Raw genomic sequence first — 15,699 nt, forward strand, 5'->3', positions numbered from 1 at the left:
GAGGGAGCTCTTCTTAATATTTTGACACCAAAATCATGTCGATACACCTTACCGACTGCGAGTAAAGCCACCCACGCTTTAACTTGACAGACTGTACACTCATTAAAAACATACATGCTAAGCAGATAAAGGATGTTTGGTGTTCTGGACAATATAAAAATATAAGTAAAAGGAAGAAATAGAGTTCTTAGCAGAAGGGGGCTATAAAATCGAGCTATGCAATTTTTTTAAAGATAAATATAATTTTCTTCATTTTCTCAATTGCGTGGTGCAGTGTATGTATAGCGCGCGTAAAGTTTTATGCATCGTGCGTAAAGTTTCATTGTGACAGGAGTAAAGTTTCCTGCCAGCCCGGCGGAGGAGTGCGCATGTGCGAACGTCACTGAGCTGGAGACGGTCACATTACGCCTATTTTAATACATCTTGCCCTTTCCAAGATCTCATGGGGGCATTAAGTCCCTCTGACTCATCACAGAAATTATATTAGTCCAGTCATCTGGTTGGAAAATAAGACGCAGATGGTAATTTCTGCGGCAGTCATTTTTTTTCTCTTAAGTTCTTCATTTGGGTGTGCATATTATGGAGTCAGGTTCCGTAAACAGGATTTCGTCTCGGAACACGGACATATTTTTGGGAAAAGGTGGAAAATATCACATTCCATTGAATTGGTGATCTTCTGTGAATTGGAGAGGTAAAAGTGTTCTTACAAAAATTAAAGTAGATAAAATTCTGCGTAAATTTAATAAAAATCGTTGCTCTATCACCAATAATCTAGGAGTTACAGCCTTCCAAAAAGTCCCGATTTTTTCCAATTTTTTGCCAACAATCACATCTTTTGTTTGACTCTCTTATGCTCGGATCCTGATGGCCAAATCTAACAATGGTCAACAGATGATTTAAAGTAGACGTGAATACCTGTAATTAAAAAAAAAACCCATTTCGAATTGAATTTACAGGTAAATGCCCAAAGTTCAGTTTTTTGTATATAGCTCGTTTCGGGGTTGTGACAGGAGAACGTTCCTAGAGATTGAATACAAGAGGACTTAATTCTGCTAAGTTGAAAAAAGAACATGTTCCTAGTCCCAATAGATCACGAGTAATGACCTTCCAAATGTGTCTATTTTTTGGTCTTTTCACCGAAAATCTGAAAGTAGTATTGGTTCGGTGAAAAGATAAAAAAAGGTATGTTTGGAAGGTCATTACTCGTGACCTATTGGGAGTAGAAAATTTTTCTTTCTTTTAACTTACACAGAATTATAAGTCCTCTTGTATTCATTCTCTAGGAACTTTCGTCTGCGATAACCCCGAAACGAGCTATTTACAAAAATCTGAACTCTGGGCATTTGCCTATATTTCGACTCGGTTAACCCTTTCCAACATCTGTCTGGGGGTAGGAGGACATTCTTGTGACTTATCGCAGATTTAATTTTTTTTTTGCATCCGTAACCCTTTCACAAAGAACTTCGGTAGCTGAAGCGGTAGCGCGTCAGGCTTCTGAGATGGAGGCCTGGGATTCGAGCTCTGTTCCGGTACCAATGGTAAGTTTCATATGTACTTCTACTGGGGCTTTTTTGTAGTTCTAAACTCACCCTTAACTGTAGGTCACATCATGAAAAGAGGTTAGTTTACCTCCAAGGGAAGGGGCTCAATGCCTCAATATCAAGGGTCAATTGCTTGAAGGTCATCATACTTTCTTTATCAAGTGAATATTCAACGTCGCGCAGTTTTTTCAGGAAATGGTGAAGTAAATCCTGTTGTGCTCCACTTGAGACAATCGGCCGTGAAATTTAGAGAGACGATAAATTTCGAAGAAAAGGATTCCTTTGAAGTGGAAACCTGCAAATCGGTAAACTACGTCTAAACGTCTAAACATTTATTACAGCCTGCGCAAACTGGAAGAAAATTCGTCTCTCTCGTTGAGTATTCATTCGCTGAACAGAGTAGAATCGACTTTGAGAAGCCTCGGAAAAGAATTAGCTATCTCTTTGTGTCGAGGGGACTATCGTTCGGAGGTCGCTGGTCGATTTCCAGTAATGAACACACTATCAAATGGCAGAGTGGGGGAAGCTTACTATGCTTTGCAAAGAGATCCGCGTCATTCACTGTGCGATGGGGCACGCCTGGCACCTAAGAGGTACAGTTCCAGAGCGTACAAAACATAATTTTGGTCACACCCCTACTTCTTTAAACTGTATAGGGGGGGCATCCCTAGAATAGTCACAGAAATAATGTTGTTCAACTTCCTACACATTTTTTCTCAATGTGTCGCAGGGGGGGGGGGGTATACCCGCGACTAGTCACAGAAATAATATTGTTAAAATCCTTTTCCCACGTCTCTTGGAGGGCGAGAAGGCACAGAAATACTTTTAGGTACATTCTTATACTTTCCCAACCTGTTTTAATCTGTGACGTCAACTATAAAGATGCCCGATACTAAGTGACAAACACGGTCAAAGTGCCAAACATCAATCACATGGAAAGAAATTTAATTTTGTAATACTTTCGTAGAAAAATTAAAGTTTCCTATAATTTTTGGCTATAATCGGTTATGTGCCAAGGCTGTCGGCAGCGGCAATCTTGAAATGTGCGGTACCGCTTACTTTTTTTAAAACGGGTCCGACCTTTTTTTTACTGGTGCCAGTTTTGTATAAAACACCTAATTGGAAAGATATTTCAAAGATTTTAAGGGATCTCGTAATATTTTGAAATATTGTACGGAATTCCAAGGATTCTAACTGATTTTAAGAGATTCTAAGATACTTTCATGGTTTGTGAATGATTATAAGCGTTTTTTAATAGAATTTCAAAGATTTTGAGTAATTTTAAAGAATCTCGATGAATTTTAAGGGAATTTCATAGATTTTAAAAGAGTAAATCCCTTTCATGGGATTTGAAGCTATATGAAGGATTTCAAATGATGTTCAGGAATCTCAAAACATTCTAAGGGATATGCAGAGTTTTTAATGGATTGCAAATTATTTCCAGGGATTTTAATCGTTTCAAAGGGATTTTAAGTAATTTTTACACGATTTAACAACTTTGAAGGGATCTACCAGATTTTTAAAAGAATTTATTAAAAATGTACACCCGATTTGAAGAATGGTTAACCACTTGACGATGAACGTATGTAATATGTGAAATTTCAGATTGTAAAAAATAAAGGAAATAATTATATATGTGTAAATAGTATAAATAGTGTGATAAGTAATTTCAACAGACAGAACTAAATAAAGATTCGTAAGGCTTTCCGGTTCTCGCCAACCCGAAAAAAGCCTTACGTAATTTTTCTAAAATATTTTCATAACATAAATAACTCAATAAAGCAAATATATCATATAGTTGAATTAAGAATGTTAGAATTCTGAATATGAATTAAAACTTGTTTAGTTCCTCTGTATTTCTTACTAACCAAAAAATTTGTACTTGAAGCTTTGATTTCTTATGATATCTTAAATTCTCAACGTCACACGGCTAATTTAAAGATATGAAAATTCTCAAATCAAAGTTATAGTTGTTAGACAAACAAAAATTACTCGATTTAAATATTATTTAATTTTATTTATTTGAGATTTTAGTATTTTCCAGTTTAAACATATTTTTTCGTGTAAAATAATTTGAAACTCTTTAAATCTTTTAAATCTGTAGAAATACCTGAATTCTTGTGAATGAATTCTTTGAAATTTCCTTGAAATACTATAAAATCCCTTGAAGTTCCGAGAAATTGTATGTAAAATCTAATAATGTTCCTTGAAAATTCTTGAAGTTTCTTTAATCTTCCGAAAATTTCTTAAAATGCTTTGAAATAGCCTGATATATTTTCAATCCCTTACTAACTTTTGATATACTAAACAATTTATAAAAATAGCTTACTGAAAGCCTTGAAAATCACTTTAAAAGGCTAAATTCCGCGGGATTCTGATGAAGTCCGTTAAAAATCATTTTTAATCTTTCAAAATATCCTAAAACTATATAGATCCTGTAAAAGCCTACTAATAATTTTAAGAATACTTTTAAATCTTTAGAAATACCTTGAAATATTTGAAAAGATTCTTGCAAACTTTTAAAATACCATTCATTCTTTCAAACCATCGAAAAACTCTTCAAATCTATTTAAGTTCCTTGGAATCTTTTAAAATATAAAATCTTTAAAAATTTGTAAAACTATTTTTAACAATTTTAAATCTTTGGATATATCTTGAAATATTTTAAAATTTTGTCAAATATTTGAAATGACTTAACTATAGTGCACACATTCTTTGAAGTATCATTAATATACTATTAAATCATTTGTCATTCAGTAAAATGACTTATTGAGCGCCTTTGAAATCCTTCAGAATTTTTGGAAATATTCTGAAATCTCTTAGCATATTTTTAAATATCTCAACTTAACTGGATAAACTTACCAGATTTTGATTGATTTTGCGTAGAAGTAAATTTAAAAGTTGTTATAAGACTAATTTTAGATACATGAATTCCCTATTAGGTTGATTTGTTAAAAAGTATTACATAATAGTATCGACCACCAGCCCCCCGCCTCTTCGCTCTGTAAAATATCGTAAATTTTTCCACACCCTTTCCCTTTAAAAAGCTTCTACGTGCTTTATAGAGACACCCTTACTTCTAAATACATTTTCAATCATTTTTTTCAATACTCTTGAAAAGTTACATAGTTTTCAGATGGTCATTCCCCTTTTCCTAGAACACGGAAGGTTGTGATTTCTAATTGAATTTCTATGGTATCCAATATTATAACATGGAGTCACTGACTTTTGAAGAAACTATGACTTATTGCGTACAGAACAGAAATTAATTTTATTCGAGCCGACATTAGAAGACGAGAGTGACGATACATGTCGCGACGCTAATTTGTTTGAGTATATCAGGCTCGTGCCCAAGTAAATGAACGATCCTATAACTTGAGAGCAGATTGCAGAAGGGCGAATATACTCGGACACTTTAAGTTTCCCTTGAGTGGTTCGCCGCGGCTGGTTGCCTCTTCGTTCACCGTACGTTCGCCATTCGCCGTACCTCATCTCTCACAGTGTCAAGTGACAAACGGGCCCGCGAGTAGGCGTAGTCGTCGTCGGGGTGGATATAATTTGTCAGGAAATCACCCAATTAGCCTCCCAGTTATGCGGCCCAACAGATTTAACCAATTAGTTTAGCTATGCGAGCCCTAATACATTTCCACTGCGGGTACAGAAACGATATTAGGCTGTTGCTGACGGTTCGGTTGTTGAACGTCCCGGCGATGCGCTTGTCGTGGTAGCCGTCGCTCCAAAGGCTAACGATAGGATCATGCATTCTGCTTACGGGTGTATTATACACGGTGCACCTCAATAGTTACTCATCTAATTCATTACACATCAAATTTATATTTTTACTAAAGTTCGACAATTTACCAAACCTTATACTACTGTTCTGCAGAAAAAGACAGTAACTGCAAAAAATCGCGCGTTACGCCCGCAACTCGCTTCGCTCGCAAGTTTGAGCGCGCGATGAGAATGTGTCCGTGAAGCGGGCAGATTTTTTTTTTTTAATACCAAGTTTAGGTGAAACACACCAAAATAACCTGAAGTTATTGAAAAATGGTAAATATTATTTTTAATCTAATAATTCTACAAAAAATACAAATAATCCGCAACGAGGAAAACTAAAATAAAAAAAAAAATAAAATGGTAAAGAATTGTAACTCTTCTTCAAAATATAATGAATTTTGTTTGAAATAACTAATTTTAAATGAAAAACGTTAATAGGGTAACTGCCGCAATGACTGTGGCCTGAAGCGTTAGTATCACTTTAATTAATTATTCGTTTTAATACGTTATGAAGTAATGTATTTTCATTTCACACTAAATTATGACGTAGGGTAAGAGTACCAATTCATGGCATCTTAGCCTTATTATTGACATCCCAAAAACGGAAGTTGATTTATTTTGTTTTAGATACATACTTCATTGCACCGAATAATTAACATAAGCATTTTATGTAAAAATTATAGTAGCATGAAATTAATTTGATTCCAAATCCGGAAAAAGAAATTACCTATTTATTTTTTAACTTTCATTTTAATAGGTGACGATTTTTACTTGAAGCTCCCCATATAAAAAACATGGGTATAAATAACTTTTTGGAGAGTTGAGAATCATTTGTCAGAGTTTGGAAAAATGTTACACAAAAGTATAGAGGCTTATTAAGAATTATTCAACGAAAAATTTTATCTATCTGGTATATGGGTTTGACACCCCTAACGCACCCTACACGGGTAATTGAAAACTACCCTTAAAAATAAAAATGTGAATCTTTTCTGTTGGCCTAGTGTAATATTGATCAACAACTGCCTTCTTTACGATTGCAATAATTTTCTGATACCTTTAAATAGAATATTTTTGTTTGTATAACCATAAATTACGATAAATAATTAAACTTTTTTTTCAAGCATCTGAGTTCTTACTTCTTAAAAGGCAGCAATCTATAAAATCTCAGTTGATGAGCTAATTATCTCTGCAATGAAATAGTTACAAGATACTGCGATCAAATGCCTCGTTAATTAAGTTCTAAAAAGCTACATCAAAACTGCGAGCGACTAGTAGCAGCTGCTTGAATTAATTATTAATCCAGCTTTTAATTCAATGGCGAGTCTGCTGTTTACGCCAAATGAGACCCTCTTGGCTAAATAGGTCATATCTGTAATTTTTAATCGTTTCATTAGTTCATTAATTTTAATATAAATTTACAGTCAAACATGTGACAGTCTTATGCAGTTACTGTTTCTGAAATTTCTTTTTCTGTTTAGGGAAATTTAGAAACAATTTCTACATAAAGCTCAAGTGACGTGTATTTGAACATTCCTACAGAAATTTCTAACAGCATACCTAGCACCGAGAAAATTTAATTCTGTAAATCTTAGACCACCCTGTATGTTTCGAGATTGTTGTAACCATCTAAGCTCACATGTGTAGAGTTTCATCTACAATGATACTATTCTCGATGGGAGAGAAAGTCCAGGTTCAGCTACTGTGTCTATCTATAGGTTACTTGCAGTACGTACCATTTTGTCTCCCTAATGAGATGTCACCCCACCCGTCCATATAGTGGACTGTAAGGTGGTGTAGAAGGTGGAGGGTGAACCGATCGACTACCAAGTAGCCGCACAGGCCTAACATTCATTATCCTCTGTCGCTGATTTGTCATTGTCTTTTCTTCGCTTCTTTTCCCACTTCTACAAATTATCATATTTTCAAAAGAAAATCGGTTATAATTGGACGCGCGTTCCCCTCATTATACGGACATCAATATCAAATTTGTCAATTCCCTCATTGCTGACCAGAATCTCGAATCAGCTCTCATGGGAATTGAATCGTTTCTTGTGACACGATACAAACTATTATTTCTTCTGAGGCAATTCACTTACACAGGATAGTAATAATTGCATCCCTTTTGGATGGGAAAACAACCCATAATGATATAACTATCCATTACTTTTTTATTGAACTTTTATTGAAGGTACCCTAGAGAAAAATTCATAGTCTCTTAATCCTATGATTAGAATTATTATATGTATTTTTCGAAAAAGCGATACTAAATTTCGTTTTATTTTTATTTTTTGTGACTGTAAATTTTTCTGTAATTTTGCGATTTAGATCTTAATTTTTTTTGTCTATTCCTCTGGTCTTTAAACGTGAATATAATTTTATACATTCATCTTCCGATATAAGAACGGTTTCGGACATAGCTTTCAGTGGTTTTGATCCTAAATTAATGGAATCCAAACGTAAATAGGCAGGGCCTGCCTGTTCCATTTCTATTGGATGCTGGATGCGGTACCCGGAACGTCAAAAGGCCAATGACTTTAATTCCAGTAATATCGTAAACTGAGGGTTCTTATATCGGGGGTTGAATATAGCTTATATTATGTTATTGTATCCTAAACTATTTGATGGTATCCCTGCCTATACTTATACATTTTAATCCTTTAAAATTCTATCCATTTCAACCAGAAAATATTATTACTCTTATTTATTTTATCCCTTTTTATAATCCAGGATGATATCTATTTTAGCCTCTACCAAACCTTAATCTATTTCATTCTACGCGTTTTTGCTCTTATCAGATACGGAACTACCGGGTGGAAAAACTTCATTAATATAATTTTAAACATTTTTATAATAAATATACTTTAAAGGTTTACAATATTTAAAATTCTTTACTTGTATAACCAGTGAAAATAACAGTGATTTTGTGCGTGTGCAGAAATCTAGTCTTTTAATAATAAAATTTTTCCAATCGCTTAATAACATTTGATACTACATAATATTATACCTCCGAATAATTTTTATTATTTTTATATTTTTATTAATTTTAATTTGAAATTATAATCTTTAAGATCTCAAAACTAAATTTCCTACAGTGAAAAATTGAAATTCGCAAATATTTGTTTTAAAGTTATATAATTTTTCAGGCACTGTCTATGGTTATGGAGTTTTCCGTAACGTTAGCCTTGAACGACCTGGAAAATGGGCTAGAGTTACGGAGAATTCCGTAACCATAGGCAGTGCGAACTTTTAAATGCTCAATTTTTAATTTTTAATTTGTTAAATTAGTTTATTAGTAGGTTTTGTGCAGGTACTATAATTTTTGACAATTCATAACTCTATAATAAATTTAAGAAAGGGTTGTCCTTTAAATTTAGGAAAATAAAAAACCATTCAAATCTTGAAACTCCTATTGGAATTTCGCAAATCTTATAAAATTCCCTCCTGTTACTTTAAATCTTTACAGTCTATTGAAATTCAATAAAATCGCTTGAAACCCTCGTAAAATTTCATAACATCTAATGATATTTCCAGAAATTCATGAAAATTTATTGAGATACCTAAAGAGCTTTTAATATTCCTTGTAAACATTGAAACCGTCGGAAATGTTATCAAATCCGGTATCAATTTTTTTTTTTAATCCATTGGAATCTTCTAAAAACTTCCTGACACCTTATAGGTCCTATAAAATCCTTCCGGAATTCTAGGAAATTCTTTAAAACACATGCTTAATTTTTATTGCTTAAAATCAATTTTATCCTTGAAAAACCATTCAAATAATATGAGAAATCTCTTTGAAATTCCTTAGAATCTTTGGAAATGCGCTCGAATATTCCTAATCCGTTCAAGGGCGTCAGACTGATTTTTTTATTGGAGCGCTCACCGAAAATATGAACAAAAATAGTCATTTACGATGGTTAATAGGTTAATTTTATTATTAGGTTCAATTATTTAATGGGTGGAACCCACCAACCCATCAAAATTCATGGATGGGCTCAAGCCTACACAGCCTACACGGCTCAGTCGTCCCTGAATCCGTTTAAATTATTTAAAATACCTTGAAAACCTTTAAAATGCGGTAACATTCCTGCTAGTCCCTTAAAATTCTTGACATATATTGAATTTAATTAAAAATCGTAAAAAATATTTTTCAATTATACTATTCTTTAAATTTCTTAAAATGTCTATTTCTGAAAATATTTTTTTAAAGTATTCCTTCGAAAACTCTCATTTCTTGTGCATAAATTTTTCTAAATTATTTAAAATATTATTAAGTCCGTTAAAGTTCCGTGAAATTATATTGAAACCTGCCCAAAATCCAGAAAGTTTCTTGAAATATTTGCAATCCTATGAAATACTCTGAAATCCTCGTAAAATTGCTAAACTATTTTATTGAGAGCCTTTGAAATCCCTTCAAATTACTGAAATCATGGAAAATCTTATAAAATTCCTTAAAAATTCTTTTAAATATTTTTAACTTTCCGAAATCCTCTAAAATCCCATTGAAATTGTTTTCAATATTCTAAATTTTTTAGAATTCTACGAAATCCTAGCGTATTTCGAAATTGGAGAAAATTCTTAAGAACAGCATATTAACCAGAATATTTGAAATTATATTCAAATTTTTTAAATCCTATAAAATCTCCTAATTCTTTGAAATTCTTTACAATCTACAGAAAAAAATCAAATGTTTAAATTTTTATACTATCGTATTCAATCTTTCTAAATACTTACGAAATTCGGGGAATTCTTTAAAATCACGTGAATCTTTTAAATATTATTAAATCCATTGAGTAATTCTTAAAAAATCTCTTGGAATACTGTAAAATCTCGGAAACCTTTTAAAATTCTATAAAAATTTAGAAATGTTTTGGCATACCATAAAATAATTAAAATCCTTAGAAATTGTATAAATTTCACTGCAATCTGTTGAAGTCCCTTCTAATTCTTTAAATCCCTTGAAGTATGTTGGATTCCTTTCAAATCGTCGGAAATATTTCAAATCTTTCATATTTTTTTAACTCTTACAAAAAAGTTCGACAGAACGGGTTGTCGGGTCGGTTGGTAGGAAAGAACGTAAGCTCTTCTCAGAAAAGAAAAAATAACACTTAGTTTGAAAAAAGTATGCTAAAATTGTTTAATAAATTAATAAATTAACAATTCTTTTTTTGTAATTGTAAATATTTTAAATTTAGAAGAGTTCGAATGATTTATATGCTTTGATTTTTTGGTTAATTATTCAATATTTAAATTCATCATTTTTTTATGTATTAGAGTTTTACTTTTTTAATTTTCATGACTCAGGGAAATTGTTGGTAACCGGGACATTACAAGAAACTTGTTTTTGTTTTAGATGGGCAATCCTGACATATGCATATTAAGAATTTGACTGCTAATAAATAACTTATCGCGCGCATGAGGCGCCATTTATATTTGCTAGTATGAAATAATAATTAATGTCTAAAATTATATGTACAGCAATGGGTCAGTATAATTGGTCATAGCTCTCCATGCGTATACCATTTTTTGACGCCGCCCCTTTAGGTTACTTCTTTGGTTCCGTGCCTGATTTTCGTCTATTTAATACATATTTCATCTTTTCAATTTTTATCCCAATTTATTATAGAACTATCTCCGTATATCCATTTATATTTATATTTATTCTGAACCTATAACTTTCAATAAACAAACATAAACAATAGCAGATGATTAATTGAGTTTGAAATTATTTATGAATATTTATGTGGTACATATAATCATCCCATCTAATTGTCAATAGAAAATCCCTAATCCGTTTTTTCCTAGGGTTGTAGGAAATAGAAAGGAAAGGGACTAAGGGGGTTAAAGAACTGATTTGCCGTCGGCGATGGGCGTTGCGAGTCCAAAACTCCAAAGGACGATTCAATTAGGATCGACTCGAGTAATCCTGTATTCTCCAACTGCTCCCGCTGGCCATCCTTTCGACGCAGCCAGCTTCCCTTAATCGATCAACCTCTCGAAACCCTCACTCTCGATTAAAGGCACTTTGCCTGGCATACACTTACACCAGGAAAAACGATTATACAAAACTTTATCTAATCCCCACAGTATGCTTAAACTTCTTGAATCGCTCTTCAGTTACTGCCAAACAAAATCGCACCATCCTGGAGAGGTAAAATAATATCTCCATGACATAGAAATAATACCGCTTCGAAGTGCCATGGATGTATTCAAATTTTGCTTTCTCATAGGTGTCAAATAAATTTCTTCACCCCATATAGGGAGGTTTTCCTCCGACAGAAAATAAAAGCTGGGCACTTTTCAATATTTTCTATGCTTATGCTTCTGCCTTAGCGAAAATTAAAAAGCCCATTAAAATGTCAATCGAGTTGTTGTGTTGTAATAAACAACTTTTTAACTAACGGTAGTGTTATATTCTAAATTAAATCAAAGTTTTCTTTATACAAACAACGTAATTTTTTTTAATTTTCTAAGTCGTTATTTATTAATCAACAATGGCCATCGAAAGTTAGTTCATCAATAGATTAGTTTGCGCGTCTCGAAGACGCAAGAATGACATCAAATTCAGTGCTGTTATATTCCTGATATAAAAAAAGAAACATTTTATTAATAAGGTAAATAATTTTGTTCAAAGATTTAAAAATAATACTGGTAGAAGATTATGGTAAGTCCTGAAAGGTTCTTCAATTGGGCAAACGCTGCGTCTCGAAGACGTAAGAAAATTTATCACATACATTCCTATTGTATTCCTAATATTTAAAAAGTTTTTCTTATATCATGAAGATCAGGAATATATATTTTATGTCTCGAAATTGGTATTGCTCTGCCATAGAAGGTAATAGAAGCTACATCAAGAGATAATTTGACGTGTCTTGAAGACTCTAACAAATATATCAGATACAGTATTGAAGTATTCCTAATATGAGACTAAGATGGTCTCATATAAACATAACACACTAGTTCTTTCAAAACTTCGTAAATCGGCACTGGTGGGTCATAATAGATTTAATAATATATCCATCTATGCCTCTCAAAGATGCGAGCAATTATTTGAGATATAGTATTGTCGTATTTTTAATACAAAAAAAATTCTCATATAAAGAGAATACACAAATTTTTTTAAACTTCATAAATTGAGACTTGTAGATTATTAAAGGTTCAACAATAGGTCGATCGATACATCTCGAAGACATGAACAAATACTATTCACTGAGTATTTATGTATTTTGAATATCAAAAGTTTCTTTCATATATGTATGTACTATTTTTAAATCTCTTAACTCAAACAAAAATACACAAAACTTTTGCTTTCAGTAACCTCGTTCTCGGCCTTTCTAAAACTACTAGGTCCCACAGTTTCTCCGGGGAGCAGGCGAGAGCGATTGCGACATTATATACTAGATTTTTATTCCAATTGGAAACGAGTCAGGTGTCTCTCAGTGTTTACGTCTCAGACCCCCCGAAATCAGTTTAAGGCTATTTGAAGGCCACCCCTAGACACTGGACTGAAACCGAGAGTTTGGTGTACTTTTAAATCACCGACATGGTTTAAAGTTCTATCAGACCTGAATATCAGTCAGAGTGCATGGTCAGCTCTTTTATTATACTATTCTATTCCATTTTATCATAATTAATCATATTTTCAGTAATTACGTATTTTGCTATCACATTTTAATATTATAGCCTATTTTTTTCTTTTCCAATTTTCTTTCTATTTTTGCATATTGTTATAAATATTAATCAATCAATTTTACCTGTTCTCATAATTCAAATCTATTTTTATATTTCTACCCATCTGTTCAGAGATTAAAACTGAGGCTTATGAATTTTTCTTTGCATATAAAAAAGCGGATGATAATGAAAATATTTGATTATAGTTTTAATTTCAGCGCACAAATGGTAACCACTTTTCCAAGAATGAAATCATTATGAAGCAGAAACTACTTGTAGCAAATGATCAAGATTTTTTATCCTGCAGATAAGAATAACTACATTTTTTAAATAAACACGTTAAAATGATAATTAAATCTAAAAAGAGTAAGAACTACATTTACGAAGGAAAATTATCTACCAATATTTTTGAAACAATCTTGCAAACAATCTTGCTTTTCTTGAAACTTCTTCCTTGAGAAAAATTTATTATAGAAAAAGAGTTATGTCGATTCAATCGGAACGTTTTTTCTTTTCAGGGTTTCGTAGGCGATGCTGGAATTCTCATAAGGACGGTTGGATGTCGGTCCGTCGATTACCACTTCTAGCTGCTACAATATTTTTTTATCGAATGTTGAAATTATGCATGGATATTAACCAGCTGTATTGTATTGAAAAAAATATATTTTCATCCTCTGTATATTATTTTTTCTTTTATTCGGTGGATTAGAAAATAATATAATAAGGAAATTGAGAAATTTAAATACTATGCTGGAAGCTTTTCTGTAAATCCAATAATTTTTAAGCTAAATTTGTTAAGTTATATTTTTCTTTTTAAATCACTGGAAAAGTTTTCTTTAAACAAGCATTTTGGTTATTCAAACCTCTATGTTGTAAGCTTTTCTTCTGCTCATGGTTTTATTCGGGGATGAGTCAAATTGAAACTCTTGGCATTTAAAATTGAAAGAGAGACTATAATTTCCTATGTTATATTCTCTTTTGTTATTAATGATTTGAAATAGGAAAATTGAAAGAAATTCTTCCGTGAGAAACCTATGCAGGAACATTTTGTTTTAGTCCGTTTTTCCTCGGAGATGGGTCAAATTGAAGCTCTGGGCATTAGGAACTGCGATTAATAAAATTTGCTACGATATTTTCTTCTTTTTTTTATATCCGTTTTTAGAATTAAAAAGGTGAGAGAATTTCGTTTTGCATGTTTTTGGAATAACTCTTGAACCCTTGCGTCACGCTACCCTCTCCCCGTTTGAGAAATCAAAGTTTAAATCACATGACCTTGAAAATGTTCAAATGCACTCATATGCGCCATTAAGAAAACATTTTACGCCACATTGATAACCGAGTTATCAGAGATAAAAATGTAGGTGGGGGAGGGGGGCTAGCGTAATTTTTCTTAACTAATAACATTTTTTCAAATTCATCATAGCTTTCTGTCATAGCTTTAAATGCGCTCAAATTCGCCACCACTAAAAATGTTGCGCTAGCTAATTAACAAAGATATTATATTGAGGGGGGGGGGGGCAGTGTAACGCAGGTGTTTAATCTTTAATGGATATAGATTCATTCGTCTTTAAATTCGCCATACAATTTTTTCGAAAATCTTGAAAATTGTCCAAGATGTGAAGGTCACAAAATTTTACGAAGTAAAATCACTTTTTCAGAATCCCCCTAGTTTTGGTTAAATGTCCATGTTTTGAGATCCCTGAATCCGAAAAACAGGTTTTTACGAATGTGTCTGTCTGTATATCTGTCTGTCTGTGAACACGATAACTTTTGACAAAATTAATCTATTAGATTGCTCTTTGGTACACTTATTTAGTGTCCTAAAGTAAAGATCAAGTTCGTTAACCTGCCATTTTGGATAAAAGTTTAAAAAGTGGGCTTATTTTAAATATTGCTGGGACCACTTTTTTCAAAATTCAAAAATTCTCTGTACGGTTATTCATAGTATTAAAAAAGTCGAACAGTTTATCCTAATAACTTTTTTTTTTAATAAAAAATTACTAGAGTCATAGCCTTTACAAAATTCCAAAAAACACACGAAAATGAACATTTTATGCCAAATAACACACGATATGAAAAAAGTCAAGAGAAGAAAAATGTTGCTTTTTGAATGCCCTATAAGATTATTATAACTACTTTTTGAATTTTCTTGAAAATTCTAAAAATTTTCGAAAAAGGTCTACAAATTTGTTGTTTTGTTGTTTCGACTTTAATCATGAACGGAGAGCGGACGAGCGTAGTCTGAAGTTGGGCACGAAGCGAAGCCTCGGTTCCGTCGTTACGGAGAACCGTCGCATGGGGGGAAGTGGTGGGAGAGTCGCGCGAACATTTGAATGTCTATGGCTGTGATGAGCAGACAGAACTAAGAATGAAAAGAAAATAGAGCGGCAAACGATACGTTGTCATCAATGCAAATATAGGGTGGCCGCTGAAACAGGAAATCGGAAAATGACAGTGAATTTATTTTTTGACCGGGAATTTTACACATTTTTAGAAAATAAATCTGTCCAACTTCGATTTCAATTGTTATTTTTCTTAATTAAAAAATTTCAAATTGAATGGTTTAAAAATGGAATATTTGAAACTTAATTATAGCCTTTAATTACGAATATATTATTTTTAAGTTGTTTCGAAATTAAAAATAGTTTATAAAGTTTCAATCGGGTGTTTACATTTGTCTATCTAATAAGACTTCCAAATTTAAACGGTTTAA

General features: G+C 32.4%; 1 long non-coding RNA gene across 2 annotated transcripts in view; it reads left to right on the top strand.

Annotated features, from left to right (window-relative positions):
- LOC117167527 overlaps positions 1-13,620 on the top strand; it is a 117,915-nt gene extending 104,295 nt beyond the window's left edge. For both annotated transcript variants that reach the window (XR_004466402.1, XR_004466403.1), the window contains exon 4: positions 13,505-13,620. This is a non-coding gene — a long non-coding RNA (uncharacterized LOC117167527). The remainder of the gene's footprint in view (positions 1-13,504) is intronic.
- Positions 13,621-15,699: the final 2,079 nt, after the last annotated feature.

The sequence above is a fragment of the Belonocnema kinseyi genome, chromosome 2, assembly GCF_010883055.1.
Source record: "Belonocnema kinseyi isolate 2016_QV_RU_SX_M_011 chromosome 2, B_treatae_v1, whole genome shotgun sequence".
NCBI lineage: Eukaryota > Metazoa > Arthropoda > Insecta > Hymenoptera > Cynipidae > Belonocnema > Belonocnema kinseyi.